The sequence below is a fragment of the Phacochoerus africanus genome, chromosome 8 (assembly GCF_016906955.1).
Source record: "Phacochoerus africanus isolate WHEZ1 chromosome 8, ROS_Pafr_v1, whole genome shotgun sequence".
Classification (NCBI taxonomy): Eukaryota; Metazoa; Chordata; class Mammalia; order Artiodactyla; family Suidae; genus Phacochoerus; species Phacochoerus africanus.
In genome coordinates this window covers 41,594,168-41,622,137 of record NC_062551.1, presented here as the reverse complement: position 1 = coordinate 41,622,137, position 27,970 = coordinate 41,594,168, and the positions used below count along the sequence as shown (strand labels likewise).

Here is a 27,970-nt window from a genome sequence, read left to right as displayed (position 1 = left end):
AATGAAATTATGAACTTGTTCTTTAGTTATGGGCATGGGGGCTGCAGGTGGCAGAAGCCGAGAGAAAGAGGGGCAAAAAGCTGTGTGCTCTTGCCTGGACACAAGGCTTGCTTCTTGAGGTCCAGCCGGCAGGACAACAGACACCGCTTTCTGGAAATTAACAGCTGAAACTGCAGTCAGGTCCACACTGCTTTGTCTCTAGGTGCCTCCGGTGTGCGTGGCCATGCCAGCTTTGTTTGGACCTCTTAAAACGCACAGCCTCATCCTGGCAGGCTTTTCCTTGACCACCTGCTCTAAAAGGTGAGGATGGGACTCTTCTGTTACCGAAAGAGCTTTTCTTGTGGCACTCGTGGGCTAGGAAAAAAAAAAAATCGCTTCTGTCCTTTGCCCGTGTAAGTTCCTAATTCACTTTGCTGAACTGTCAGCTGTCTGGAAAACAGGAGAACCTTCTGAAACAAACAGTGCATCTGTAGGGCCCTTAGCTGATGCTTCTCCACAGATGCTGTGTGGCTGCTTCTGCAGAGGGCAGAGCCCTGAACAGGATGGGACCAGCCTGAAAGGCCCCTCTGAGGGAGCAACGTGTGGTTAATGGAGCCCAAAAGCCAAACAGCACCCCAAAAGGCAGTTTTGGGGTTCTGTGTCAAAGTCCTGGAAATGACCAGATGCTCCAGGGCTCTCCGACCAGGAACAGATAAAAAAGAAATATTCAATGTCATCCTGCTTGGCCAAAGCACGCCCTTGATGCTGAGTTTTTGAAATTCCTTAGCCTTCCAGCCTTCTTCTTCTTCTTTGGGTGTGCCTTTATTTTTAGTATTTTCCTCCTATTTTCTATTTTTTTTTTTAATAGCAGATAAGGGATCCCTGATCTCGGTTTCACATTTCCTACATTTTAAAAACAACATTTCCTAAAAGCAAAAGGGATGTTTTTCATCAGTAGTCATATTTTCATAATATTTGAGCACCACTTTTTTTCTGTGTATCACTCCTTACAATTCTTAAGCCCGCCCTCCCACTCAGATGATCCAGCACCAGCCCATATGAGAATGTCGCTTACGAAGAGGATATGATTTTTTAAATTAGAAAATTACTGGTGATACTCTGAGCAGACATGAAATGAAGAATACTGACTTACACCCGATTGTTATTTTGGCTTTTAATATCCCACTGACTTTGGAGGTGGAAATGTGAGTTGGGGGGGTGTGTGTGTGCTAAATTTCAGTCCCTAAATAAGCAGCCTCAACAAGGGTGTGCTCTTCAGTGTTCTAACATTAATTAGATGGTGTCCAATTTAATTTTGACTCAGATGTTGAAAAAATGAGACGCTTCTATATATTGGCCTGTTGGCTGGCTGGACACAGGGCACCAGGGAGATTGCCTACTCGGCCTCCTTACCAGGTTTGCGCCCTTCCAGGGATATCGAGGGAGCAGAATCAGCTTATACATAAACGAGTGGAGTGGCCAATAGGAAAGCTGTTGGCCATTCACTCCCTGATTTATTTCCAGCGTGAGCTTTTATCAAAATGTCCCCACTGACAAGAGTGCGGGTGGGGGCAAAGGCAGATAATAACAGGCATAGCTAATGGAGCAGGGTGGCGTTGGAATTGGACCAAATCCTCCTTTTCCCCGACTTTGAATGCTAAATGAATCACTCAGATTTATAAGGAGGAGGAAGCCCCACCAGGTCCGCATCAGGGCAAAATAGGGTTACAATTCAATAAAACGCGCAGCGATGCTTTATTGACTAATGAACCCACCGTGCCGCCAACTGCTGTATTTTACCATCGCCGACCATAACTGCCTGGCAATTATGCTGTGAGTGTTTGCTAAAGACGTGCCTGTCTTTTCCTCAGATCTGGAAGCAGGTTCAGCGAGAGAAGCTCCGGAGGAAGCAGGTCGCACACCTTTCCCAAGTCTTCCGGGGATAGAAGCCAGGCACCGATAATAACCGTGCAAACAAGTTGATGCTGCTATTTTTAAATAAGCTGTTATTATTGACTAACAGAGGTTGCCGTGGGTGGGATGACAAAGCCTGGAAGCCAGAGAGTTGCTGCGAAGACTTCCACGAGAGAGCTCGTTAATGAGAAGCAGCTAAGTGCAGAGCTAAATGCTGGCTGCCATTCTTTCTGCTCCATCTTCTCTGGGGCAGCGCTGAGCTGCTGGCTGGGTGTACCATCCCAGATTCCCTGCCATTCCCCCGACCTCTTGTCTGTGGCCGTGTCACATCGTCAGGTAAGGTGAGGAGCCGAAGGCAAGAGGCGTTAAATGGCAGAGGTGTTTGCCAATAGCCAGGGATATTTTTATATCAAAATCTGGAGCGGTCACTACTGAAGGTGGCTCTGCTCCCACGTACACAGTCCGCACGCCCTGATACAGGAGCTAGAGCAATTCCAGTGATCCTTGGCACACACATGTGCACACACACATAATGCACATAGATGCGTGCAGACACTCAGCGATGAGCTAGGTCTCCTCCAGAATGTTCTGTGCCTTAGTGCATTTGATTGTTTGTTTGTTTGTTTTGTCTTTTTGTCTTTTCTAGGGCTGCACCCTCGGCATATGGAGGTTCCCAGGCTAGGGGTCGAATCGGAGCTGTAGCCGCTGGCCTACACCACAGCCACGGCAACCCCAGATCCTTAACCCACTGGGCAAGGCCAGGGATTGAACCCGAAACCTCATGGTTCCTAGTCGGATTCGTTAACCACTGAGCCACAATGGACACTCCCGTTAGTGCATTTGAAATGAACTTCAATTGAGGTAATTTCGGTGCCTGTGGCACTGGGGCCATTTTGTGGGCACCTGGCGGCCTAAGCAGGACCAAATCAGCATATAGGACCTTTGCAGCATCCTGCTCTGAAGGCTGGACCAGAGCCGACCAAGAACGGAGGGTTCATGGGAGGAGTTGCTCCCGGTTCAGAAGGTCTATACATGCTGCTCAGGATCCTGATGGCTGGTGGAAGAAGGGATGTGCAGAGGAAGAAATATTGAGGCTCATGGATTATTTAGAGTCAAAGCTAGTTGCAAAATGATTCCTCGAGTATGTTTTCCTCTTAATTTCTTAACCCAACAAAACATACTGAATATATTTACAAGTGAATAAATGTGTACAAATGATCTAGAAAGATCCACGTCAACCTAAGAATATGCTTGTTAATATTATACAGTGCTAACATCATGCCAGGCACAGTTCTAAGTATTTTGCATATATTAACATACCTACTTAACATATTAACATACTCCCAACAATCCTAGAGGGGACTTACCCTTCTGATCTTTAGGGGACAAAGGAGAGAAATTAAAGCACAGAGAGGGGAAGCCACTGGCCCAAGCTCACACAGCAGAAACCGCAGAGTGAGGACTCAGCCCCAGATCACTGGGCTCCAGAATCCCTGCATATACCCCGCCACCATCTGCCTCCCGTCCTGATGAGGTGGCGCCTGGATGAGATGAGGTCAAGGCAGGTGTTCAAGGGGAGCTTCGGACTGATCTCCCCCATTTTGGCTTTTAACTCCTGGATCATAGCATCTATTACGTGGGAACTGTGTAATGAGTTATGTTCACACAAACTACCTAACCCGCTCTGAGTGCTGTCGTGTGATGTCCGAGCCCATATCTGAGTTGATGGCTTGGTCAGTTTACCAAAGAAGTGCAATCCCAGTGGTGGGGAACGAATAAGAATTACTAAGGGAGACCTGATACATCAGGCTATTTCCTCTCCACAGACGGATCACATGGCACACAAGGCACCATACAGGGAGGGGGACCTTCCAGAGCCTGTAATAAGGTGAACCTGTTGACACAACGCAACACGCTCAGGGGTCCTTACTGCCACTTGGACACCATGAATAGCCTTATGCTTTAGAGCAGGACACAGGCATCCTGCTAAATTCATAGTTGTTATTTTTATTTTTTAATAAAAGTATAGCTGATTGACCATGGTCTATCAATTTCTGCTGCACAGCAAAGTGACCTCGTCCTATGCATATGTACCCATTTTTTCCTCATAGAATCTTCTGTCGTGTTCCACCACAAGAAATTGAACATAATTTCCTGTGCTGTGCAGGAGGACCCCATTGCTTATCCACTCTACATGTAATAGTTTGCATCTAAATATCATTGATTTTTTTTTCTATTTATTGATGCACCCATGGCATATGGAAGTTCCGAGGCCAGAAGTTGAATCTGAGCTGCAGCTGCAACCCGTGCCATGGTTGCAGCAATGCTGGATCCTTTAACCTTCTGAGCCAGGTTGGGGACTGAACCCACACCTCTACAGCGACCTGAGCCACCAGAGTCAGACGCTTCACCCACTGCACCAGAGTGGGAACCGCTGGTTGGTTTTTATTATTTTCCACTTCAATGTAATGTTTTCTGACTGTGTTTATTTTTTACCAGTAATTTGCAAATCTGCTTGATTTTCAGTTGTACCAAAGCTCTGGTACAGAATGAGGAGATCGGTACAGAATGATGAGGCTGCTGGAAACAGCACAGGATGCTTCTCCAGCCTCCAGTTGCCTTTCTCCTTGTCCTCGGCCACATCCCCTGGAGACACTTGTGCCCCATCCTCTCCTTGCCTGCCCTCTTCCCTCTGCAGGTGGCCTACGAGTCCTCCCTGGTGACCATTTGCTCCTCCAGGACAGTCTCAGGATTCCACTCCCCAACCAGGGGCTGACTTTTAGTGGCCTTTAGCTTTGTGTTTTAAAACACATTCTATGAAGAGGATTGAAAACTCACTTATGCTGGAGAGTTAATGGCTTTTGTTGGGTGGTTTGCATTTTAAAAAGGGCATGACAGAGTCAACAGGCAAAGGTCTAAGATGGGATTTCCGGTGCCATCACACTTGAGGAATGTGGGGTCCACTTACCTAGTTACCATCTTGACTTTCGGGGTGGCCGTGAGTCAGGAGGTCTCAACCTGGCGCAGTGAGCTGGCAAGATATTTCTGAGCTCTTCAGCTTATACATAAAAGGCATCGTTGGGAGTTGCCATCATGGCTCAATGGAAACGAATCTGACTAGTATCCATGAGGATGCAGGTTCAATCCCTGGCCTCGCTCAGTGGGTTAAGGATCTGGCATTGCTGTCAGCTGTGGTGTAGGTCGCAGAAAAAAGACAAAAAAGGCCCTAAAAAGACAAAAGAAAATTAAAAAAATGAAAATAAAAGGCATTGTTGGGGAGGGGCAGGAAGACAGAAAGAGGTCTGGGGGCATTTGTATGGAAGGATCTTTCCTGACTCTTGGACCTAGGGCATGTTTTCTGCATAACGGGAAGTTTCGGGGCTTTAGCCCTGGTCTGTGGCCACATCCATTCCCTCTCTGAAGTCTGCTTTCCCTGCAACAAGTGAGACATTTACAGACTGTGATCTCCAAAGGCCTTCTCGTGGGACATCCACATGGCCTGGGTGGAGGGCACTCACTTCCGAGGATGTTGCTCTGGAAGGTTCTGTCGGTTTCAGTAGCTTGAATCCTTCCCTCCCATCAGAGCATCTGTCAAGAACATGTCATTAATGCATCCCCTGCCTTTACCAGAAGTAAGGCTGATGTAACCTTCCCTCACTGCCAGGTCCACGGGGAAGCAGCTGGCTGTGCAGAGGGTACCATTTGCCTCTGCCCACCCAAATGCAAAGCCCAGCCCCAGGGGCATAATGGGGGATTTGTGACACTCAGTGGAGAACTTTAAGCCCCTAAATCAAAGGCAGTACGTAGTCATTCATCTGTGACAGACATAATAGGAATAATCGTCCCTTAATAAGTAATCCAAGCTAGGGGTTTCCACTGCAGCTCAGCAGTAATGCACCTGAGTGGTATCCATGAGGATGCAGGTTCCATCCCTGGCCTCACTCAGTGGGTTAAGGATCTGCCGTTGCTGTGGCTGTGGTGTGGGCCAGCAGCTATAGCTCCAATTAGACCCCTAGCCTAAGAACTCCCACATGGCACAGGTACGGCCCTAAAAAAAAAAAAAAAAAGAAGAAGAAGACAAAGAAATTAACAAAAAAAGTAATCCAGGAGTTCCCATCATGGTGCAGCGGAAACAAATCTGACTAGGAACCATGAGGTTGCAGGTTCAATCCCTGGCCTCACTCAGTGAGTTAAGGATCTGGCATTGCCGTGAGCTATGGCATGGGTCACAGACGCAGCTCAGCTCTGGTGTTGCCGGAGCTGTGGTGTAGGCCTGTGGCTACAGCTCTGATTAGACCCCTAGCCTGGGAAACTCCAAATGCTAAAAGGACACAGGTGCAGCCCTAAAAGGACAAAAGATAAAAAAATAAAGTAAAATTAAATTAAATTAAAAAAATGAAAAAGGAATCCAAGGCTAATTAAATGTTACTAATATACATTATAAAGATTCTTCTTTTTTTTTTTTTTTTTCTCACATTCGTTCAGAATATTCTTCATGAGGATGGACAGGAGAAGATCCTGCCTTTGGATACGGAGGGAAACACTGGAGGGAGAAGTCTATGCAGTGGAGTTGAGGAAGATCAGTCACCCACTTCTTGGCCTCCCTTCAGCATCTATTCAGGCAGGTGGGTTCCCAGAGCTGGGGCAGGGGGCTTGAAGAATGGCCCGGATATTCTGCAGACCTACAGCTGGTGTGGCCTCCTAACAAACAAAGCATATCAGGGCCTCCTGCTTTCCTTGGGGATTGATACATCTTGGCGCACTGGAGGGCGAGGGGCTGTAGAGATGAGCAGGCAGACCTATCTTGACAGAGCAGAAGGAGAAAGAAGGTGCTATTAAAAAAAAAAAAAAAAAAAGCACTGAATTTGAGGTCAGAAGACCTGTCCTATGACCTTGATCAACCAAGGGATGACAGTCGATTGCTCCAGGCTGGCATTTCTTCATCAGAAAATGAGGACACTGGTTTGGAAATTGACCAGGTGGTGTTTGTGAAAGACGGGGACGGGAGCACGTGCGCGTGGTGGTCACAGCTCTAGGGACCTTCCTTTCTCAGAGCGACCTCTCCCAGGCTTGGGCCTTGCATCTTTCCTGTCCCTCAAGGTCCCTGTCACCCCATGCCTTCTCCCAGGCACGGCGGTGCCTCTCTCCCCTGCAGTGCTAACAGGCTCCTTCCTTCTGGAGGGAAAGCAGCCACCTTGGAGGCCTAACCCCTCTGCTCCCTCCTCTATCCCAGGGGTCTGTGTCCTGGAGTAACTCGGTATCATCTTGCACCCCCCTTTTCAAAGGTTTGTTTCTTTCCAGAAGCCCCCACCGAGTGCCGGGAGCCCTGCGTGGCTTCCACCTCTCTTATATACAGTAGCTTTGTTTTATGACTTTGTTTTAAAAACTATTGGCTTAGGGTGCAATAACACAGATGTCTTTGCCTCACAAGAGAACCGTGAATTTCCACTTCTCTCTCCTTCGTGACAGCTCCATTACCTTCCATGGATAGTCTCTTCTTTGGCCCTGGAAAAAGCAGGAAAAAAAATGGTATGTCTCCCGCGATCGTCCCTTCCGCCAGGGCAACCGGATCAATAACGCTGGCGCCCGCTCTCCGTCGGTGCCACCTGCGGCCGCGGAGCCGGCCCTGTCACAGCATCCCTGTGGCAGAGGAAGACCACGGCTGCATCCCCAGAGGCTGCGAAAGCCATCGCCTAAGAACTCTCTGTTGTCTCGCTTGCGTCCTGCAGGCGGTTCCATAAGTGGTGGCAACCCAGTGGCGGGGCTGCCTCCCTAAATCTCACCTGCCTGACCTCAGCTTGACAACGTCTTAACAGGCGCAGAGAACCATCAAGGCTCCGTGCGGAGCCAGGCGCTCCATCAGCCTCTCGGCAGATGTCGGGGCCCAGGGCCGGATGCGGAGTGGGGAGCGCGAGACAGGTTGGTGCGCACATCACGGCCCCGCGCAGTGGAGTCAGCCTGTCTCATGCTCACAGGCAGAACTCTTCCTCCTCGGTCGCATGTCACACTGTCATGCTGCCTCTTCCCTGTGTGTAAAGTGGTAAGGTGTGAGTTTAATTAGCATAGAACAAAATTTCTTAGTCTCTAATAATAACACCTTGAATTTTTATGTTACCTGCTCTCCAAGGAGCTCAAAGCATTACACACACACACACTCTCTCTCTCTCTCTCTCTCTCTCTCTCTCTCTCTCTCTCTCACTTCTTCATTTTTGTCTCATTGGACTCCAAAGGCAGAGGTCATTGGCCCATTCTGCAGACAGGGAAACCGAGGCAGAGGGCGCTTTGTGGCTCACTAAAGTACAGAGGGAGCTCTGCTGTGGCCTTCTGGCTTCAAGGGTAGCCTTCAGTTCTGTGCAGAATGTGTGAGTTTAAATTCCTGGAAAGAAGGGTGATGGGATTGGTGCAGGGGCTGCAACAGGAGTGCTCTCAGACAAATGGTAGGGGACATGCACGAATGGGTGTACACAGCAGGGAGTGACAGGGCCTGGGTGAACCCGAGTGGGCCCCTGCTGGAAGGAGATGCCTTCTCTGGCTCTTGAGATGTGTTAGCATGCAAGACAGCAAGCCCAGCATTGTCAGGTCTTCCAATGTATACATATGCAAATGTTGACCTGGAAAAAAAAAAAGAAAGGAAAGAAAAAACCCATTCTTCGATACCTAATATGTATCTTGTGGGGCACAGCCCTATAGGCTCCCCTCGGTGACATCTCGGCTAAGGCAGTGTTTGCGTGAGACCAGGGTGCTGGCTTGCACTGGGTGCATTAGGTTTGGTCAAGAAAAGCACTGGCCCGGGGCAACTGCTGGAGGCTTTGCTGAATCTTGATCCCTGAATCATGGGCACTGCAGTGCCTTGGAGAGAAAGAGATGAAACCCAAAGAGGCAGAGGAAAAACAATGTGGTCCCTTGGCTGACAAGAGAACCCCAGAACATTCTAGCTGGAGATTCCAGGGTCAGGAGGGTCGTGGTGGACAGAATTGCTGAGAGAACCCCTCATGGGACATTCCACCTGGGAGAGGGGACAGTGAGTGTTTCCACAGCAGGTGCTCCAGATGGAAGGAGGACAGGCAGGGAGGGACGCCCTGTGGCTGTGTGTTTGGGGGCTTCTGTGCTTCCCGGGAAAGTAGAAATTGTGACACTAATTTCGTTTCCACTTTGAGGTCATCCACTTTTTAAAAATTTTTTTTTTTTTTTGGTCTTTTTAGGGCCGTATCCGAGGCATATGGAGGTTCCCTGGCTAGGGGTCACATCAGAGCTGTAGCCACCAGCCTACACCTCCGTCACAGCAATGCCAGATCCGAGCCACGTCTGTGACCTACACCACAGCTCACGGCAACACTGGATCCTTAACCCACTGAACGAGGCCAGGGATCCAACCTAGTCAGACTCATGTCCACTGAGCCACAGCAGGAACTCCAGAGGTCATCCACTTTTTATTTGGCCAAGTGAGAACAAGAAAGGAAATAAATAGCAAGCATCTCTGTTCTGTTGAAGAAAGACAATTCTTGAGAGGCCTTTATTTTTTTATTTTTTTTATTTTTTTGTCTTTTTGCTATTTATTGGGCTGCTCCCTCGGCACATGGAGGTTCCCAGGCTAGGGGTCAAATCGGAACCATAGCTGCCGGCCTATGCCAGAGCCACAGCAACGCTAGATCCGAGCTGCGTCTGCCACCTACACCACAGCTCACAGCAACGCCGGATCCTTAACCCACTGAGCAAGGCCAGGGACCGAACCCGCAACCTCGTGGTTCCTAGTCGGATTCGTTAACCACTGCGCCACGACGGGAACTCCATATAGGCCTTTATTTTATTTCATTATTTTATTTTATTTTTATTTTTACGGCCACACCCACAGCATGTGGAGGTTCCCAGGCTAGGGATAGAATCAGGGCTGCAGCTGCCAACCCACACCACAGCCACAGCAACACTGGAACCAAGCTGCACTTCACCCTATGCCAGAACTCAAGGCAATGCTGGATCCTTAAGCCACTGAGCAAGGCCAGGGATCGAACCCACACCCTCACAGAGACTACGTCAGTTCTTAACCCACTGAACCACAATGGGAACTCCTATTTATTTAAATTTTTTTTTTTTTTTTTGGGCCAACCCCTCAGCTTGCTGAGGTTCCCAGGCCAGGAATCAACAGTAGCGACCAGAGTCACAGCAGTGACAAAGCCAGATCCCCAACCCATTGTGCCACAGACGTCTGATAGTCCTTTAAAGTGAATAAATTTGACTTAACAGAAAAGTTACTTCTTAGCAGGTGTTTATTCATTATTTATGTATTTCACTATGAATGGACGTTAGGCCATGGATCGCTGGTGGAGAACCTCTGCTCTGACACTTCAGGAGCAGCTGAGAGGAGAAGACAGGGGCTGGCATTAGAAGCAGTTGCAAGAGGGGAGACAGCAAATTTGTGAGCCTGGAGGAATGCCCAGTGCTGCTAAGACAGAGGGGCACAGAAGGTGGGGGCTGTATTCTGGGACCCCAAGGATGTTCTCTGTCCAAGGCTTAAGGAAGAAAGAACGCAGGAGACAAAGTGGGGGGCCGTGGGGGGTGGACACAGGTGCTCAGGGAAGGATGACTGGGGCGTCTAAAAACAATCCACGGGTTATGCGCACAAAAAAAAAAAAAAAGGCACAACATTGTAAATCAGCTATAGTATAATAAAAAAATGTGCAAATTAAAAAAAAAAAATCCATGGACTCAGTCGGCATCATGGACTGTCTAGAGCCCCATTTTTTTTTCATTTTAGGCCCAGAGACACAGCCTCCTGCATCCCTATGGAGAAGAAAGACTGGAGCTGGAAACTCAGGGATGCTTGCCTTCCTCTGGACACAGGCAGGCGAGCTAAGCTGTGTGGCTGCAGGGGCTGCCCTGGCCCCCAGCTGCTGGAGGAGTCCAGCAGCATCTGTAAACCCAGACGGAGGCTCTCGGTGTCCCTGGCTCTCTCTGCATCGGGCCCTCATGCTGATGGTGATGAAGCTTCGCCAGACGCTCGGGAGAATCTTTCCCTGGGATGAGGATTAACCGTGGCTATTAGTGCTTGTGCAGGGGGAGCCTCCCCTCCCCTCAGCAGAAGTGCGTGCTTCCTGGGGATTAGGCGTTAATGTTTCTGGAACAACAGTGTCAGCTTCTCCAGGTTTGGGGGTCTGTTCCAGGGCTCCCATGAGCCCCCTGGCTGCGGTTCCACTTGGATCAGGGTTTGCCATTAAATGCAATGAGGAGCCTGGGCCATTTATCACAGTGAATCCAGTGCCTAAATCTGGGAGGAAATGGTCACTGCTCCAAATCAGATCTGAGTCTCTCTGCCAGGAACCGAGTCGGGCTCGCTCGGCTGGATTCTTGGGCTGAGTTGTTATCCGTTTGTAAAAATAAATGCTATTCATTTAACTTCTCACTTGGATCTTATCCATGAGGCAATGAATTTCACTGGTTTGCGTACTCATGTACTCACTCACTCAATCAGTGTTTCCTGAGCTCTTACTGTGTACCCGATGCTGGGCTAGGGACTGTAATCAGGTAACATGCCAGTCTCATGTTCCAGGGGAGGAAACAGAGGTTTCTCTTGGTCTGCTGGGTGATCGCCCATCGCTCACTGGCCATGTCTCTCGTCTCCTGGACGAAAGGCAGAGACATTGACTCTGCCTTCTCCTGCTCCCCTGTGCCCTGAGGATAGCACTGAGAATTCCTTACAAACGCCACAAAATCTCGTTTTGCATTGTTTGTGAAAAGGCAACAAGCCCTGGAGATTTGGTTGACAGGCTCAGTGTCGGGAGGGCGGGAGCATCATCCTCTACCAGGCGTAGCTTGGAAGATGGTCTGAACCCACGCATGGGAGACAGAGTCCCTGGGCTTTCCTCCTGGACCCACGGTGACTTACATGGGACCCTGAGACCCCTCACCACCCCTCTCCAGGACTCAGTTCCCTTCTGAACGATGAGGAAAGAGAAGGGGCTTCCAGATCAGAAGTCAGTGTTTGTCAGATGTGGGCCATTTGCGTGCAATAGTCTTATATTTGACACCTGACGCACCTTCCCCCTAAGCCAGGTAAGATGAGTGGGTGGGGTGAACAGGAGAATGGACATTGGTTTGCCCTTGGTAGCCCTGGTCACATCTCCCTGCCAAGCCCAACACCTCTCCTGCCACCCAGGGCTTGCCCCTCTGATCACCTTTCTTTTCAAGCCCAAGATGGGATGGGCTGCCCAGATTCCCCTTTAGGAGTAGAGGCCCCAGCAGACAGCCCTTAGCTCTCGGCCCCTTTCAGGGTTGTCTCAGCTGAAGACCACAGCCCTGCCCAACCTTGACTGAGCAGGGTGAGCAGGCTAAAGAGCTCAGAGCCCTCTGCCATATTGGCTGAGTCCTTCCACTGACACAGCCTTGCAGCCCAGCTTCCTCCTCTGCCCAGTTCTGCTGCCTTCCCATCCCTGCCTTGCCTTCCATGGGGACCCCAAGAGGGCTTATTCACGGACTCCTTCTCTAGGGCCCACTTCCCAGGAAACCCAACCTGTGCCCCCTGCGAACAGCCTGGGAGGAGGCGCAAGGGTGGGGATAGGAAGAGAAGAGCTATGAGGCAGACCCCACAGCCTCGTCCTTCTCCCTGCCCCTCCCTCCAGCCTCCTGAGACGGTCCTCGGGCAGCCCTTCAGGCTTTGCAGTCATGTCTACGCTCTTGGGTCCAAACACATCCCACGCGCGGGGTCAAACAGCAGTTGATTAAATAGCCTTTCCCTGGATCAGAGGTGGGCATTTTAAGCAAAGGTTTGCATTTCTCTTACCTTGGTCACATCTGCCCCTTCAGCTCCTTTATGTCTAATGTGGGACCTGACAAAAGTGGATAGGAGGCCAGGGCAGAGCAAAGACTCTCCCCTCCCCCCGTGTCCAGGTCTGGAAGGGGGCGACCTGGGAGGGGAAGGTCTTGCTCTTCCATCCTGCCAGGGGTCCTGCCTTTGCCTTCCTGCTCTTTCACCCTCTGGGTGCTGAGCCTGGTAGAGAGCATCCTTTAGTCTCTTTTGCATCCCTGGTTCTAAAGAAGATGAAAGGCTTGTTCACCTGTCATGAGTGTTTCCCAAGCATCCTCAGAGCCAGGCACCCTGTGCACGTGGGGGTTCTAAGAGAAAGAGAGCAGTATCCTTCTGGCGAAGTAGGTCCAGTCCCACCCAGAGGCACATGAACAGGCTGTGCAAGGAGGGCCCAGGAGCTGTCTGGAGATGGAGGGAGGGGTGCCCCAGACAAAGCCAGGGGAACAGGGAAGGCGTCCTGGAAGAGGTGACGTTTCAGCCAGAATTGGAAGGGAGGCTGCCTTTCTGGGAGTTTACCACTTTCCTGAGTTGCCAAAAGCCTCCTTAGCTCCTCCAAGGAAGGGCTGGAAACCAAGGAAGAAGCATTCCTGTGTTTGTGTCTCTCCATGCATGGGACACCTGGCCAGCTTCCTGTGGTCCACCATCCAGAAACACAGGAGGGTGTGAGTCTGGGAGGCAGAGAGGAGAGCGGATGCAGGGTGGCTGCTGAGAGCAGAGAGAACAACTGAGGCTCTGAAGACCTGGTCCTGGGACTCTAACTCCAGACAAGTTTCCCCAGCAGATGCAGGGGGCAGTCTTCCCAGAGGCCCACAGCATAGAGAGGGGTGGGCAGGCGTTTGGCTGGGCTCAGAGACCTCGGCTTGGCCATAGTTCAAGCTCAGAGACTACAGGCAAACCTCCCTCCCTCCCTGGACCTCAGCATCTCAACTAGGAAACATTAAGCCTCCCTCTAGAAAAGCTTCCTTAAAAGTTCATGTTTTTCTTTCTTTTTGTCTTTTTGCCTTTTCTAGGGCTGCTCCTGCGGCATATGGAGGTTCCCAGGCTAGGGGTCAAATCAGAGCTGTAGCCGCCAGCCTACACCAGAGCCACAGCAACTCAGGATCCGAGCCGCATCTGCAACCTACACCACAGCTCACAGCAAAGCTGGATCCTTAACCCACTGAGCAAGGCCAGTGATCGAACCCTCAACTTCATGGTTCCTAGTCCATTCGTTAACCACTGCGCCTTGATGGGAACTCCATAAGTTCACGTTTTTCTTTTCCCTTAGCTCTTGTGTTTGTTTGTGTTTTTTTTTTTTTTTTTGCTTTTTAGGGCCGCACCCACGACATATGGAGGTTCCCAGGCTAGGGGTCCAATTGGAGCTACAGCTGCCAGCCACAGCCACAGCCATAGTTATGCCAGATCTGAGCCGTGTCTGCGACCTACACCACAGCTCACAGTAACACCGGACCCTTAACCCACTGAGTGAGGCCAGGGATCAAACCCGCAACCTCATGGTTCCTCGTCAGATTTGTTTCCACAGCACCACGACGGGAACTCCAATAGTTTGTTTTTCACTCTAATGGGATGATACATGCTGAATACACCTTTTCAAAGAATGTAGCCCTACCCCCCAGACTTGGTTCGAGTTGCATTAGGGTAAAAATGGACCAAGCTGTGGGACTCTATCAAAGTGGAAACGGAGGGAGCAGATAGGAAACTTGCCCTCTCCCAACCTCTAGCTGCTGCCCAAGTCCCTTGCTGAGCAGCTTGGGGAGGGTCCTGTTGGTCTGTGCTGACCCCTCCTCCTCCACCCCATAGCCCCGCCTGCCCCCTGGGGAGGGTGGGGCCCCATGGGTGGTGAGTGAATCTGCAAAGTGGGTGGTCTGGGCCGGGTGGGGTCAGCTAAGGAGCATTTCTGTCCTGTTTGGCTTTGTGGGCCTCTGTTTATTTTGTGCCTTCACAGCCTAGACTGACTTTTGATGTTACCCAACAACTGACCTGCTTCATCCTTCCTCCCTGCCTCAGCTCCCTTTGCTCCAGTCTGGAAATTATTTCTCAGTTTTTCCTTCCGCGGACGCTAAGGGTTCAACAACAGCTGAACTGAAAAGATTCCTAAGTGAGAGACCTTCTCCAGGACCACAGCGTGGCTCCAGCCATGTGTGAGGGGTGTAGCCCTGAGCAGGGCCCTGCGGGGTCTACGCGGGGGTGAACATCTGCTCAGAGATGGGAATCACCAGCTGGTTAGCTTCATGCAGAGAGAAATAACCCTAGTTGCTTACAAGTTGTGATTTGGGCGTCGAGAGAGGCTTCCATGGACCCAGCTGTCTTAGGAATTTGATAAAAACCGAAAGATGTTCCGGTAATAAATTGAACTCCACATGATGGAGCCCCAGATATAGACTGACTTTCAGGAAATGGAAAAGTGCCCCCCTGACCTCTCCCCGTAGACTTTGAATGCAAAGGCATGTGACCAACATGTGCAGAGACCCTGCCTGTTCAAGGCACGGTGATTGGGGTTGGCTCCATCAATGACCACGTGGTTTCTGCCCTGACACGGGGGACGTCCTACCTGGAGGCAAGATCTGCTATGGCAACAGACACCCCAACAAGGCCATACAACATGAGCTGCCGTGTCAGGCTGCTGGGCTAGCATGGGAAAGGAATGCAGGCCCCAGTCTCTGGGGTGTGAGGTTGGGGAACAGAATGAAATTTGGTACTTTTAGGAAACTGAGTAAGTTCGGTGTTTCCAGGGTGTTCTATGTGGTCTGAACGGCAAAGGATGACCCATTCTAGGGAGGCAGGTGAGGTCCCTCATGAAGGCCTTTGAAAACTTGCTAAAAAAAGAAAAAGATGGAGGCACTCTACAGCAGAGACTAAAATATGCAAGCTGCAAGGTCACATTGGCATTGAAAAAGATGACTCTGGCTGCCATGTAGACGATACGTTGGCTGTATTGAAGGCTGGCAGTATGGAAGGTGTTGAACTGACCAAGTGAGAGGAAGTGATCTTAAGGACCTGGGCCATGGCTGTGGCAATGGCAAGAATGCACAGTCATGAGAACGGACATAATTCAGTGATTGAATAGGCAGTGGCCATCCTGGGGGGGGGGGAGGAATCTAGGATGGCTTCTGGGGCCTTGGATCTCTAGATGAAAAAATCCAAGGCCCGTGAAGATGCAGAAAGAGGTGAGAGATCCAAGCTTAGATGCCCAGAAAATTTTATCTTTATAGTCACATTTATATTTGAAGTCATAGTTGAAGCCAACAGCAAGGTCAAGGTTGCCCAGCGAGTCTCTAAAGTGAAAAGAGAGAAGAAGGACATCCTAAGGAAATTACACATTCGATGGAAAGGTCATGAGAAGTAAATTCTACAAAGGAGCCCAGAAAGGGAGCAAAAATCCAGGATGTAGTTAGGATCTTGGAAGTCAAACTTTTAAGAAGTGGTTACGCCCTCATGCTTGCATAAAAATCAAATCAAGTTCTCTGAAAACTGAAAAGCATCCTTGTCTGCAAGCACTCTGGCAATTCTGCTGAGATGAGTTTCCATGAGATGGAAGGAGTAGCCACCAATCTATGATGTTAATTGTGTCCCTGTCCTTTGAAGTAAAAGTCTTTTTGGCTTCAGTCTCCTAGGCATCCCCTGAGTCTCAAAAGACTGGCTCAAGAGTTAGTGATTAGGAAATGTGAAGATGTAGCAACAGAATAGCTGTTGGGCTGAGAAACTGGTAACAATTTAGACTATAAATCTGTCACATAGCAGAATCACCAAACTCCTAGTTCCCTGAAAGATAAAGGCCTGACCCACATTCCTAGGTTGTTTGTACAGGAAGAGCTCCCATCGGACGGACCCTGCTGACCACAAGCCCTGGACTCTAGATGGGTTGAAACCAAAAGGATTATGATGCTTGAAACTTCACTTAGTTGCTAACCAATAGAAGAACTGCGCACAAGCTGATCATCCATGCTACAGCCTGCTCCAACACACTGCCTTTAAAATCCCATCCCTGAAAGCCATCAGAGAGGCCAGGTCTTTGAGCATAAGCTGCATGCTTGGTACTCTGCAATGAATGCTACACTTTCCTTCAGCACAGCCTCGTGTCAGTAGATTGGCTTTACTCCACATGGGTGTGCAGATACAAGATCGATTCAGTAACAATTGCAGGGGGAGTGGGGACGTTGAGTGTAGATTAAGTTTTCAGAAACTTGAGCAGTTGTGAGGGCAAGAAGTTGCTTAGGGCTGTAGGAAATTTTTTTCTATTATGTTGGAAGAGGTTTTTTTTGTTTTGTTTTGTTTTTGTGTTTTTAGGGCCATACCTGTGGCATAAAGAAGTTCCCAGGCTAGGGTTCAAATCCGAGCTGTAGCTGCCGACCTACGCCACAGCCACAGCCACAGAAACATGGGATCCGAGCCTTGTCTATGACATGCACCCCAGCTCATGGCAACTCACTCCTTAACTCACTCAACGAGGCCAGGGATTGAACCCACATCCTTATGGATACTAGTCAGATTCTTAACCTGCTGAGCCACAAGGGGAGCTCCAAGTTGGAAGAGATCTAAATGTCTTCCATTGTTAAAAGGAAGGACTAGCAAGAGAAGACAGTGGGAGATGTTGAAAACATAGGAGAGAAAGGAGTGAATCCTCCAAGCCATGCACTTGGGGAGCAGGTGTGAAAATAAGGGGGAGCAGAGGCAGAGTGGGATGGTCAACCTCCCGCTCAAGGAAGGGAGGCTTTTCCACTTCAATGGGAGAGGAAGATGCTGTGTAGGACATGGAAAACCATAGAGAAGTTTTGAAATAATCACATGGGATGATTTCCTATTCTGGAGCGAAACCGAGTGGGCAAACTCAGAAGCATGGTACAGAGTGGGGCAGGCGTCACCGAGCCCAGAGACCTTGTGTTTGAAGGGCCTCCACTTCACAGATGAGTGTGGTTTTCTCCCAGCATCGCTTGTTAACTCAGGGCGGGTATAGAGAAGAGAGGAAAATGGATTGACTCAGGCCTGGGGTCTTGCCAGGGTTGGAGCATGGACAGTGAAAAGAGGAGTGACATGGAGAAGACGCACGTCAGAATGGACGGAACAAAAGAACTGAGAGAGCAGGTGCAGCATCAAAGGCAGAAGACATGGCTAGCAAGGAAGAGAGTATTGACATGCAGGGCCCAGACATCCCAGGGAAACCGAAGGAAACGTGTAAAATGAAGACAGCTTCCAGAGAGAGCTAGGACAGGCCTGAGAACGCAATGCTTCTAGCATTTAAGCCTGTTGCCTTTGGAATGGATGGGCAATGAGATCCTGCTGAATGGCTCTGGGAACTATGTCGAATCCCTTCTGATGAATTTATACATGTGTGGATAACCGGGTCAACAGGCTGTACAGGAGAAAATTGACAGAACACTGTAAACCAGCTATAATGAAAAAAAAAAAAAAGATTTGGGTGGGTATAGGCCACATATGTGTGACCTGTCATTTAGATGGCTCACATGGGGGGAAGCAAGTCTCTGAAAACCAATAGGTGGACCAGTCATCTGTGAGGCATCCATGATAGGTGACGGATCATACAGGTTAAGGCTGAGGTCACCTTCAACAATGACCATGGGTTGGGGGTTGGGGGAGATGCTGACCCAGTGCCCACGGTGTCTGATAAATGAGAAAAGTGCCTGGGAGATTGGTAAATGCCAGGGTTGCAAGAGGAGAAAGGTAACACAGGCAGATGGTATTTATTTTCAGGGATAAAAGTAGATGTGGTTCCCAACTGATCCTGATGCCCACTGGGTGTGGAGGAAGGAAGAGTTGCCCCCATGGAGAATGGCAGGGAAGACTTGTCCCCAGGGCACATCACCGAGACCCCGGCATCAATTACAGCAGGACAAGGGCATTGAAGACAGAAGGGAGATTTCAGGAGGCTTGTTTAGGAGCAGGAATTCCATAGAGTGATCTATGGGATTGATTGCTCTATGGAAGGGAGAGGAGCATAGGATGTGGGCATGGAAGATACGGGAGGCTAGACGACTGGAGGTCGGGCATGGCAGGAATGGAGGTGTTGTGACATCCGCATGTGCCCAAGGTCTACCCATGTTATGGGGAAGCGTGTGTCCTCCTCTTGAAGGCTTGAAAGCCAGTCTGTGGGCATCACTACATTGGACTCTTGCTAAGTGTTGGAAATTCCAATAAGCTCCACCATTTCCAGGCTCGCCCATCCTGGGGAGCCCAGTGCCTGTGGGTTCTACTCTTGTGGGGACTTCCTTAGACCAGCCAGGAGCTCCACATCCATGGTACACCCAGTGTGTCACGGAATCACCAATCCCCCCCCCCGCCCCCAACCACTGCTTTTCTGAAGCTCCTGCTTCCCTACCGTCAATCCAAGTCTCTACCGGGAAACTCTTTCCACATCTGAAAATGGATACATGATTTTTTTTTCTTAAATTAAGATTTGACAGAATAATTGTAAAATTGGTCTTATACTTCCAGCTTACACAGTGACATTAAGGAGAAATGTTCTCAGTGGAGATTTTTATAAGATGCAGCACAGTGAACTGTATTTAAACATGTGGAATGTGTATAAATTATCACCAGTAAAAGGGGGGGTGGTGACTATTTTTTTTTTCCCCAAAAGATTTCAATGACTTTCACACAGCAAGACCTCATGGCCCCATCAACTCCGATGGCTGGTGTTTGGATGGCAGCCTGTGTCTCGTAGGATGAGGCATATCAGCCCTCAGGAAAGGGAAAGCACGGTGGGTGGGACATGTATTCCAAGCCCCTGGTGATGAGATGTAAAAGAAAAAAAAATGCTTTTAAAATTACTACTGATTTGCTAAGAAGTGCAGATGTTCTAAGACCATAGACCCTAATTTATTAAATTCGTGATTCCTCATCCAGAGCTCAGTGCCTGATAGTCCTAGAAAAGTGTTTGATAAACTGAACTCAAGCCAATTTTCAAGTAGGAAAATTAGAATTCATTGCACACACACACGAAAAGAGTCATTAGACTAATTCCTGGGAAAAGGGTAATTAAGACCAATATGATAGAATAGTGGCAGAGGGAGCAAGGCCCTTCCACTCTTATGCCACATCCCACCCAAGGAGGCATCCGTGGAGTTCCCATTGTGGCTCAGTAGGTTAAGAACCTGACATGGTGTCTCTGAGGATTTGGGTTCCATCCCTGGCCTTGCTCAGTGGGTTAAGTATCCTTCCCGTTACCACAAGCTGCCGTGTAGGTCACAGATGTGCCTTGGATCTGGTGTTGCTGTGGCTGTGGTGTAGGCCTGCAGCTGCAGCTCCTAATTGACCCCTGGCCCAGGAACTTCCATATGCCGCAGGTGCTGCTGTAGAAAGAAGAGAAAAAAAAAAGAAAAGAAAAGAAAAAAAGAAAGAAATCATGCTGATCAAGAAGAGAGTCTAGTTCCAATTATTTTGTTTCTAAGGCTGTTTCCTCTCTGTGTTCTAACTTCCTTTTATAATGTATATTTATTTTTGTTATAGCTGTATATATTTAAAATCCTATAATACAATGCACTGATAAAATATCATATATCCATGTATCTAATCACAGGATATATCTATACTTTTTTGTTTTATTAAGGTATAGTTGATTTACAATGCTGTGCTAATTTCTGCTGTACAGCAAAATGACCCAATTATACATATACATATATATATATATATATATATACATATTCTTTTTCTCATATTATCTTCCATCATGTCCTATCTCTATCCCAAGAGATGGATATAGTTCCCTGTGCAGTATAGTAGGACCTCATTGCTTATCCATTCTAAATGTAATAGTTTGCATCCACCAACACCAAACTCCCAGTCCAGCTCACTCCCTCTCCCTCCCCCTCCCTCCCCCTTGGCAACCACAAGTGTCTTCTCTATGTCTGCGAGTCTGTTACTGTTTTGTAGATAGCTTCATCTGTGCCCTATTTTTGATTCCACATATAAGTGATATATGATATTTGTCTTTCTCTTTGTGCCTGATTTCATTTAATATGAGAATCTTTTTTTTTATTTTTTTTATTATTATTATTTTTTTTATTTTCCCACTGTACAGCAAGGAGAATCTCTAGTTCCATCCATGTTGCTGCAAATGACATTATTTCATTCTTTTCATAGCTGAGTAGTATTCCATCGTATATGTGTAGCACATCTTCTTAATCCATTCATCTGTTGATGGACATTTAAGTTGTTTCCATGTCTTTGCTATTGTGAATAATGCTGCAATGAACACAGGGGTGTATGTATCTTTTTGAGTTACAGTTTTGTCTGGATAGATCTTGAGATAAATTCATTCTCTACTTCCTCCCTCTCTTCCACTTGTTCATTTGCTGGGCTCATGCCCTGCTGCTCCATGCAAAGCACACTGGATGGATGGATGGATGGATGGATGAGTAGATAGATGGATGAGTAGATGGAAGGGAGAAAGATGGAAGAAGGGGAAAGAAAGAAAGAAGGAAAGCAGGCTAGAAGGGAAGAAGGATGGGTGGATGGGTGGATGAAAGAAGAAAGAAAAGGAGAAAGTCATCCCTTAAATCCTCTCACTTTAATATCAATCTCCAATCTCCAAGAGACGATGCTGGCAGAGCCCTCCGAGGCTGAGCTGCAGCATGAAGCCCCACGAATGCCTTGATGGACTCAGGTTGGAACACGGTCTTTCCAGTCCAGAAAGGTCCAGACCAAGAAGGAAGATGCCCCCTCTCTTCCACCTCCACAGCGTAGCTGCAAAGAACACAGATTTGCTTGTCAGCTCTCAGAGTCTGGAGCAGAATCCCACCCTGGGAAGCCCCCTCATGGCTATCACCCTTCCTAGACACCTTTTATGCAGGATGCTACTCATGAAGTGTGAAGACCCACCCAGAGGGCTGAGTGAAGAACAAAGTCCTAGATCCCATGACTCTGCTCAGTGGTCCAGGCTGCCACTCCAAAGGCCTTTTACCAAGGTTCATGCCCCTTCTCAGATGGCCCATCCACAGGGGACCACAAGTCAAGCCAGAAGAGTTAGGATGGTGCGTTTCTAGAACCGAATTCTTTTCCTCCTGCCCTGTCTGCTCCCCTCCCCTCCTTCCTGTTTGCCTGGCTCTCCCAATCCCTCCTTCCAGTCTGACCCTGTTGGAAGCTCAGATACCCCTCCTCCCGCCCCCCCAACACTTTCTCCACCCCCTTTCTCCATCAGCCCAAACTCACGCCATGACACTTGGAGTTCCACCTTCCCTTGCACGTTGGAGGAGGAAAATGACTGGGAACCTGACAGTCTATCACTACCAGGGAGTGACAATTTAAAAAAAAAAAAATTCCAGTTATGAGGGTAAGTTTAAAAATGTAACTAAAAGCCTTCATCAAAGTTTAAAGAGCTTCTTGCGCTTTTAGCATTTGCTTATTCTGATTTATTGACAATGACACACCTAGGATCCGTCATCTCTGCGGAGGCCGTGAAGTAATGGACTTTGGGGGGGAGAGAGGAAGAGAAGGAGAGGGGAAAAAAAAGTGGGGAAAAAAAAGAGAAGGTGCAGCTCACAGAAGAGAGACCGCTGATTACAGCCCACTAATTTGTTATGCACTCCGGCAAATCAGCGGTGATTCATATGACAAATAAGGAGAAAAAATTAACAGCTGTCATGTTGTGATGTGTTAATTTCCTGACAGTCTCTGCACTGAAGCCAATTACTGATTTAAGGGCAGAGAGAGAGAGCCCTGTTCAAGCTTCTAATTAGGCTTCTTCAAGACTAAAAGGATAAAAGCAAAAATAAGAGAGAGAGAATGAGGCAGGTAGCTGGGCTCCGACGAGGTTCACATGCTTTTAAAGCCCCAGTTAAATAGCTTTAAGCTTAAGTGTGTTTAAGATAAGAATTTAGAAACATTTATTCACTTTTATCCCTGACCCGGTGGTTTAGGCTTTTGTGGAGTAATTGGGAGTCGAGTGAGGCCCAGGGCTCTTGTTGGCCTCTTTCTGCACGAGTCCAGCCTCTCAGATGTAATCTACTAATAATACCTTTGTTTAGTCGTGTCAACAACCATTCATCACCATGGTAGACAAAGGGCAGTGGGTGCTCTACCAGCATCGTGCTCGGGATCCTGCAGGAGGTTATGTGGTCTGTGGCTGTGCCTCCATTGCACCGAATGTTCCTGTTGCCCCTGGTTCCCAAAGAGAGGGTCTAGGGTGGGGTTTCCTGGGTGTTTCGATGCCAAGGTGATCTCTACATGGTCTCAAGGGAATGAAGTAAGCTGACGTCACTGGCTTGGCTTTGGCCCCTTCCAGCCTACTGTCTTGTCTGGCTACCTCCTTTGGCATTTCCATTGATCCAGTCATCCGGAACACGAGCAGACCTCCTCTAGGAATGGGATGAGCCTCTCACGGGAAGAGTTAGGGGTTCCTGCTGGTGGGGGGCTTCTCCTTGGCCATCCTGGGCAGCCAGAGCTTCAGCAAAAGTATCCGTAGCAGAAACTCCACTTCGTCTCCAGGGCAATGACCTCCGTGATGATGAAAGGGGATTTCAGGAGACTGTGCGTCTCTGAGGATGACTCGCTACACGGGTGACGCTCTTTGCCTTCCAAGCAAAGCAATGGCTTTCCCATCTGTGCCCCTTCACTCTTTCCCAGGGCTCCTTTAAAGGTTCTTGGTAAAATTTACGTTTGGGTGTTTAGAATCATCTAGGATTGATGTTGTGGGCACCCCGGGGCCCCTCCACTGTGGATTCCCCGGAAGAACTACCTCCCCAGATAGATAGAAGCGGTCTCTCCCAGTGTTCATGGTTTGCTGCCTTGTCGGTGGGAAAAATTCATGAGGATTCTTTGGTTGCCTGGGACAGAAAGAATGAAAAAGAAAGGGAAGGAAGGGAGGGAGGAAGAGAGAGAAAGCCCCACCTAAGTGGCCAGGGAATAGAGAATTTCTTGGCTCAAAACCTGAAGAATCCAAAAAGCTCTTGCTTGGGGTTGGCTGGACACAAAGCCTCTGATACTGACCTCAGGGCTTGGGCCACTGGCTGCCTTAGCCTTTTGGCCCAACTTCCTTCGTGTGGGTCCCATTTTCAGATGGGCCCTCCCTCTGGTGATGAACAAGCAGAGGCACCTTAAGGTCTAAGTTTTTTGGTTTTTTTTTTAAAGAAGAATTAAGGGTGCAGATGGCATTAATGTTGCTAATCAGCTGACTTTATTTGTTTTATTTTTATTTTTAAATTTTTTCTCTTTTTTTGTCTTTTTAGGGCTACACCCATAGCATATGGAGGTTCCCAGGCTAGGGGTTGAATCGGAGTTGTAGCCACCAGCCTACGTCAGAGCCACAGCAACGAGGGATCCAAGCCTCGACTGCAACCTACACCACAGCTCACAGCAAGGCCGGATCCTTAACCCACTAAGCAAGGCCAGGGATCAAACCCACAGCCTCATGGTTCCTAGTCAGATTCATTAACCACTGAGCCACAACGGGAACTCCTCTAGGTCTAAGTTTAATTGAAAAGGGAGAACCAGGCCTTTCTCCATCATTGACCCCACATATCCGAGGGTCCCGAGGATGAGTTTTTTGGGAAACAGGCTGAGCTGACCCGCTTTGACAAGGATCCTATGCTCACTGCAGAGCTGAGGAGAGAGGGATCTCAGACACAGGAGTGAGAAAAGAAGGCTTTCCAAAGAAAATCAGGGAATGAGCCCTAGAGAAGTAGAAATAAAAGCTAGAGAAACAAGCCACAGGTATGCCCTGGAGTGGACAAGTGACCACAAAAGCAAGCCTCTGCAGAGGGCTTCCAGATCCACCTGGCCTGTTTCTGAATTTCCTGGAGCTTCCTCATATTTGAATTTATTGACAGTGATGTCAGCTGACTTTTGAGAGGGATGCAGGCAGGGGAGGAGGGCAGAGCAGGGGTGGGGGAAGAAGCCCATTAGCAGCAACCATGACTTTCGCAGCACTGACCCTGGGATTCAAATTCGGAGCAGGGCCTCCTTTATGGCAGGGCTTTTTTTTTTTTCCATAGAGATTTATCACATGTCTGGGAGTAAAACAGGCCCCTACCCTGGAGGCACAGCCCTGGCCCCTGGGGATCCAGCCCTGCTCGGGGACCTGTGGAGCCCCAGCTGAGGTCACACCAGCTCTGCGCCCTAGAGAATTGCTGCCTCCTGCTGCTGGAGCGTCTGGGTCCGGGGTAAGCACATCATTACTACAATTAAAGAATCACTCATGCGTTGACGGTGAGGGGAACACAGGTCCCTGGGGGCCCAGCCTCCTCCCACATGGCTTCTTCCTTCCAGGCAGGTGCTCTGATTAAAAGGCTTCGATGGTTGATTTCATTAGGAGTCACTGTAGGTATTGCCTGAGACAACAAGCATCCTTCGCCATTGATTTTGTTGGTGACTGCAACCCTAAACTTGAAGGGATGGCTAAAAGGTAATTCACTCTCTAAGCTGTGCTCAGTCCTGGTCCATTATCAATTGAGTTGAAATATGTCAGCGCGGTGAGATACGGAGTATATTATCTTCTTTAGGAGGGTTTGCTGAGTGAAGAACATACATGCTTTTACCTACCTGAGTGCTGTCCAACAGACTCATGATTTATTGATTCACAGAGCCCTTCATCTACATCAAGAGGTTCCCCAGGAGAGGGCCCCCATCCCAGGAGAGGACCAAGCTGGCCATGAGGGAAAGAGGGCACCTCCCGGGCGGGTGGTCTCTGCCTCATCTGCTATATAGGTGACCTTGCCTGCTCACTAGGGTTTCTTACCTGAGAAGGAGATCCTGAACTTGGCTGAGTCCCTCCAGGGCACCGGAAGGAGCAGCCAAGCCCAGCTGAAGTCTGAGAAGGACCTCAAGATAAGTCCAACAAAGGACCCGGACAGGGGATGTATACCTGGGGCTGGAACAGAACACACATGAGATGCCTAGAAGGATGGCCAAGATGCTTGACCAAAATATCATGTGCATGCTGGCTGCGAGGAAAGCCATAGCACCTTATCAGCGGATAGTCTGGCACTGGGATGGGTGAGAATGAGGAAGGGGATGAGATAGGAGATTCCAGAATGGGTGGTTTGGTCCGTAGATAGACCAGAACATTTTCTCAGCACTCCATCCCACTCTGGTAGGACACACGGCCACCCTGTTGTGGTTCCAATGTTCTTCCAGTGTCTCCAAGGGTTTTGACAGATGCTCTCTTTCTCCTGGAGCCCTGCCTTCTTCCCACCCTCCATCCCCATCTTGGCCTCTCCATGTTCTTTCTGTCCATCTTTCTTTTCCCTCCTCCTGGCTTCCTCACTGCTTCATCTCTCTCTCTCTCTTTTGTGTGTGTGTGTGTGTGTTTGTCTTTTTAGGGCTGCATCCGTGGCACATGGAGATTCCCAGGCTAGGGGTCGAATTGGAGCTGCAGCTGCTGGCCTACACCACAGCCACAGCAATAGCCACATGGGATCTGAGTCATATCTGCAATCTACACCACATCTCACAGCAATGCTGGATCCTTAGTCCACTGAGCAAGGCCAGGGATTGAACCTGTGTCCCCATGGATGCTAGTCAGATATATTTCCACTGAGCCACGGCAGGAACTCCTGCCTCATCTCTTTTATGCCATGATCATCCTGATTATTCTCCTTTCTGGTTTTTAGTTACCACTCGAGAACTTCAGGGTATTTGAAGAGTGGTGGTGAGGAAAGCCCTTCAAGGAAAGAGATAAAACCTAAGCTCATGGTATATCCAATGGGCAAAGCAGATGTCAAGTTTGGATCCTGCCCACCCCAAAGTGTGGTCCCTTCCCTTGGCCTCATCTTTCCCATTCATACCCACTCCTGACCATTGGCCAATGCAGAAGCCACCTCCGACATGGTGGCCTTGGTGGTAATTTCACGGCCCTGATAAAGCCCATCATAAAGCACACATTTTTCTCACCTGGCTTCCTTTTTTCCACCCAAAGACTTTCCAGGTACTGTTTCTTTTATCTTCCCTCCACCAGCACCTATAGATGCTTCCTAGTGCTTTGATTTGGCTGTTGCATTGTGGAGCCACAATTTTTCTGACGTCCCTGTGGCCTTATCGGCGTCCTCTCTCCCTGCACTGCCAGCATTATCAGCCCAGCTCATAGAAGCAGCCTCAGGTGAGAGATACTGTGTTGCCACAAAGCTTTCAGATGATGGAGTGGTCGGTGCGGAAAGACACATCAAGATAGCAGGAATCCTGAGAAGGTTCTCTGTAAGATTCAACAGCAAGAGCAGCTCAAGCCAATGACCCAGAAATGTGTGCCGTCCTCCGTTGTGAAGGAGTCAGAGCTGTATCATTTGTACGGCAGTCCCTGGAAAGGGTCCTCTCATTTTGCAGATGAGCAAACTGAGCTTGTCTGGGTGTCTGCCAGGCTCTGCACCTGTCTCGGCTCTTGAGGTGGTGTCTTGGAGGCTTGCGTGTGAACTGAAGATTTAACTCTTCTCAAAAAGGGCCACCGTGAGCAGATGGGTGCGGAGCAGGTGGGAGACCTGGAGAGCGTCTGAGCAGGTACTCAGGCTCCAAGCCCTTGTAGATGCAGAGAAAACCAGGTCCCGTCCCAGCACTGAGAGAAGCTCCATGCTCTTGAGTTCCACTTGGGTCCATTTCAAATTCTGGTGACCCAAGCTGCCAGGGAGAGATTAGGATAAAAGGGCTGGGGCAGGAGGCCCTGCATTCAGCCCCATTTCAGTGTGCCTAGGCTGGGCAAACAACAAAAGGACATACCCCCAAACCTTTCCCAGGGGGGCTTTCGGACCTGGCACGCAGGGCCCTGTGCCAGCCCTACAGAGAGGGCCTACAGAGAATCTGAGTAGCCCATCCAATTATCCATAAAGTGTTGTATATATGAGACATGTGCACGGCTCCAGGAAGGGGGCCATCGATTTCATCAAAGTCTAACACAGGGCAGTGAACTAAAGCGGTTTGCTGTTACCCCGTACTGACGGCTTCTGAACTAGGCTCTGAAGTTAGGTGGACCGTGGACTTGCATTTCCGGTGTAACTGAGCTGGGCCCTGGGGCCTCCTGGGCACACAAGCCTTTATTTCTTGTCTTTAGGGAATAAGCCTCAGCCTCCATGACCTTCCCTGAGTTCCAAAGGGCAGTTGCTCCTCGGGGAAGGGAGGGGATGCAGACACCAGGGAGGAGCTGTCAAGAGACAATAGCACAGCCTTGGGGCAGGGTCCTGGTTCCTCCTCAAAGAACATACATCACAATATCTTTGAGCCCTTCTGCAGAACCAACCCCCTCCCCCCCCCCCCAATGGAAGAACTCCCTGCTGAAGCATCTTCATTCTGGGAAGAAGGAGGACCCTCAGAACCAGTCCCGGGGCCCCTGAATGCCAACTTTGA

At 49.1% G+C, this 27,970-nt stretch overlaps 1 long non-coding RNA gene across 1 annotated transcript; it reads left to right on the top strand.

Moving 5' to 3' along the window:
- The first annotated feature begins 6,385 nt into the window (after positions 1–6,385).
- On the top strand, positions 6,386–11,287 carry LOC125133592 (uncharacterized). The gene is made up of 3 exons (XR_007136476.1): positions 6,386–6,518; positions 7,363–7,812; positions 10,646–11,287. It is a non-coding gene; the product is annotated as an uncharacterized LOC125133592 (long non-coding RNA).
- Positions 11,288–27,970: the final 16,683 nt, after the last annotated feature.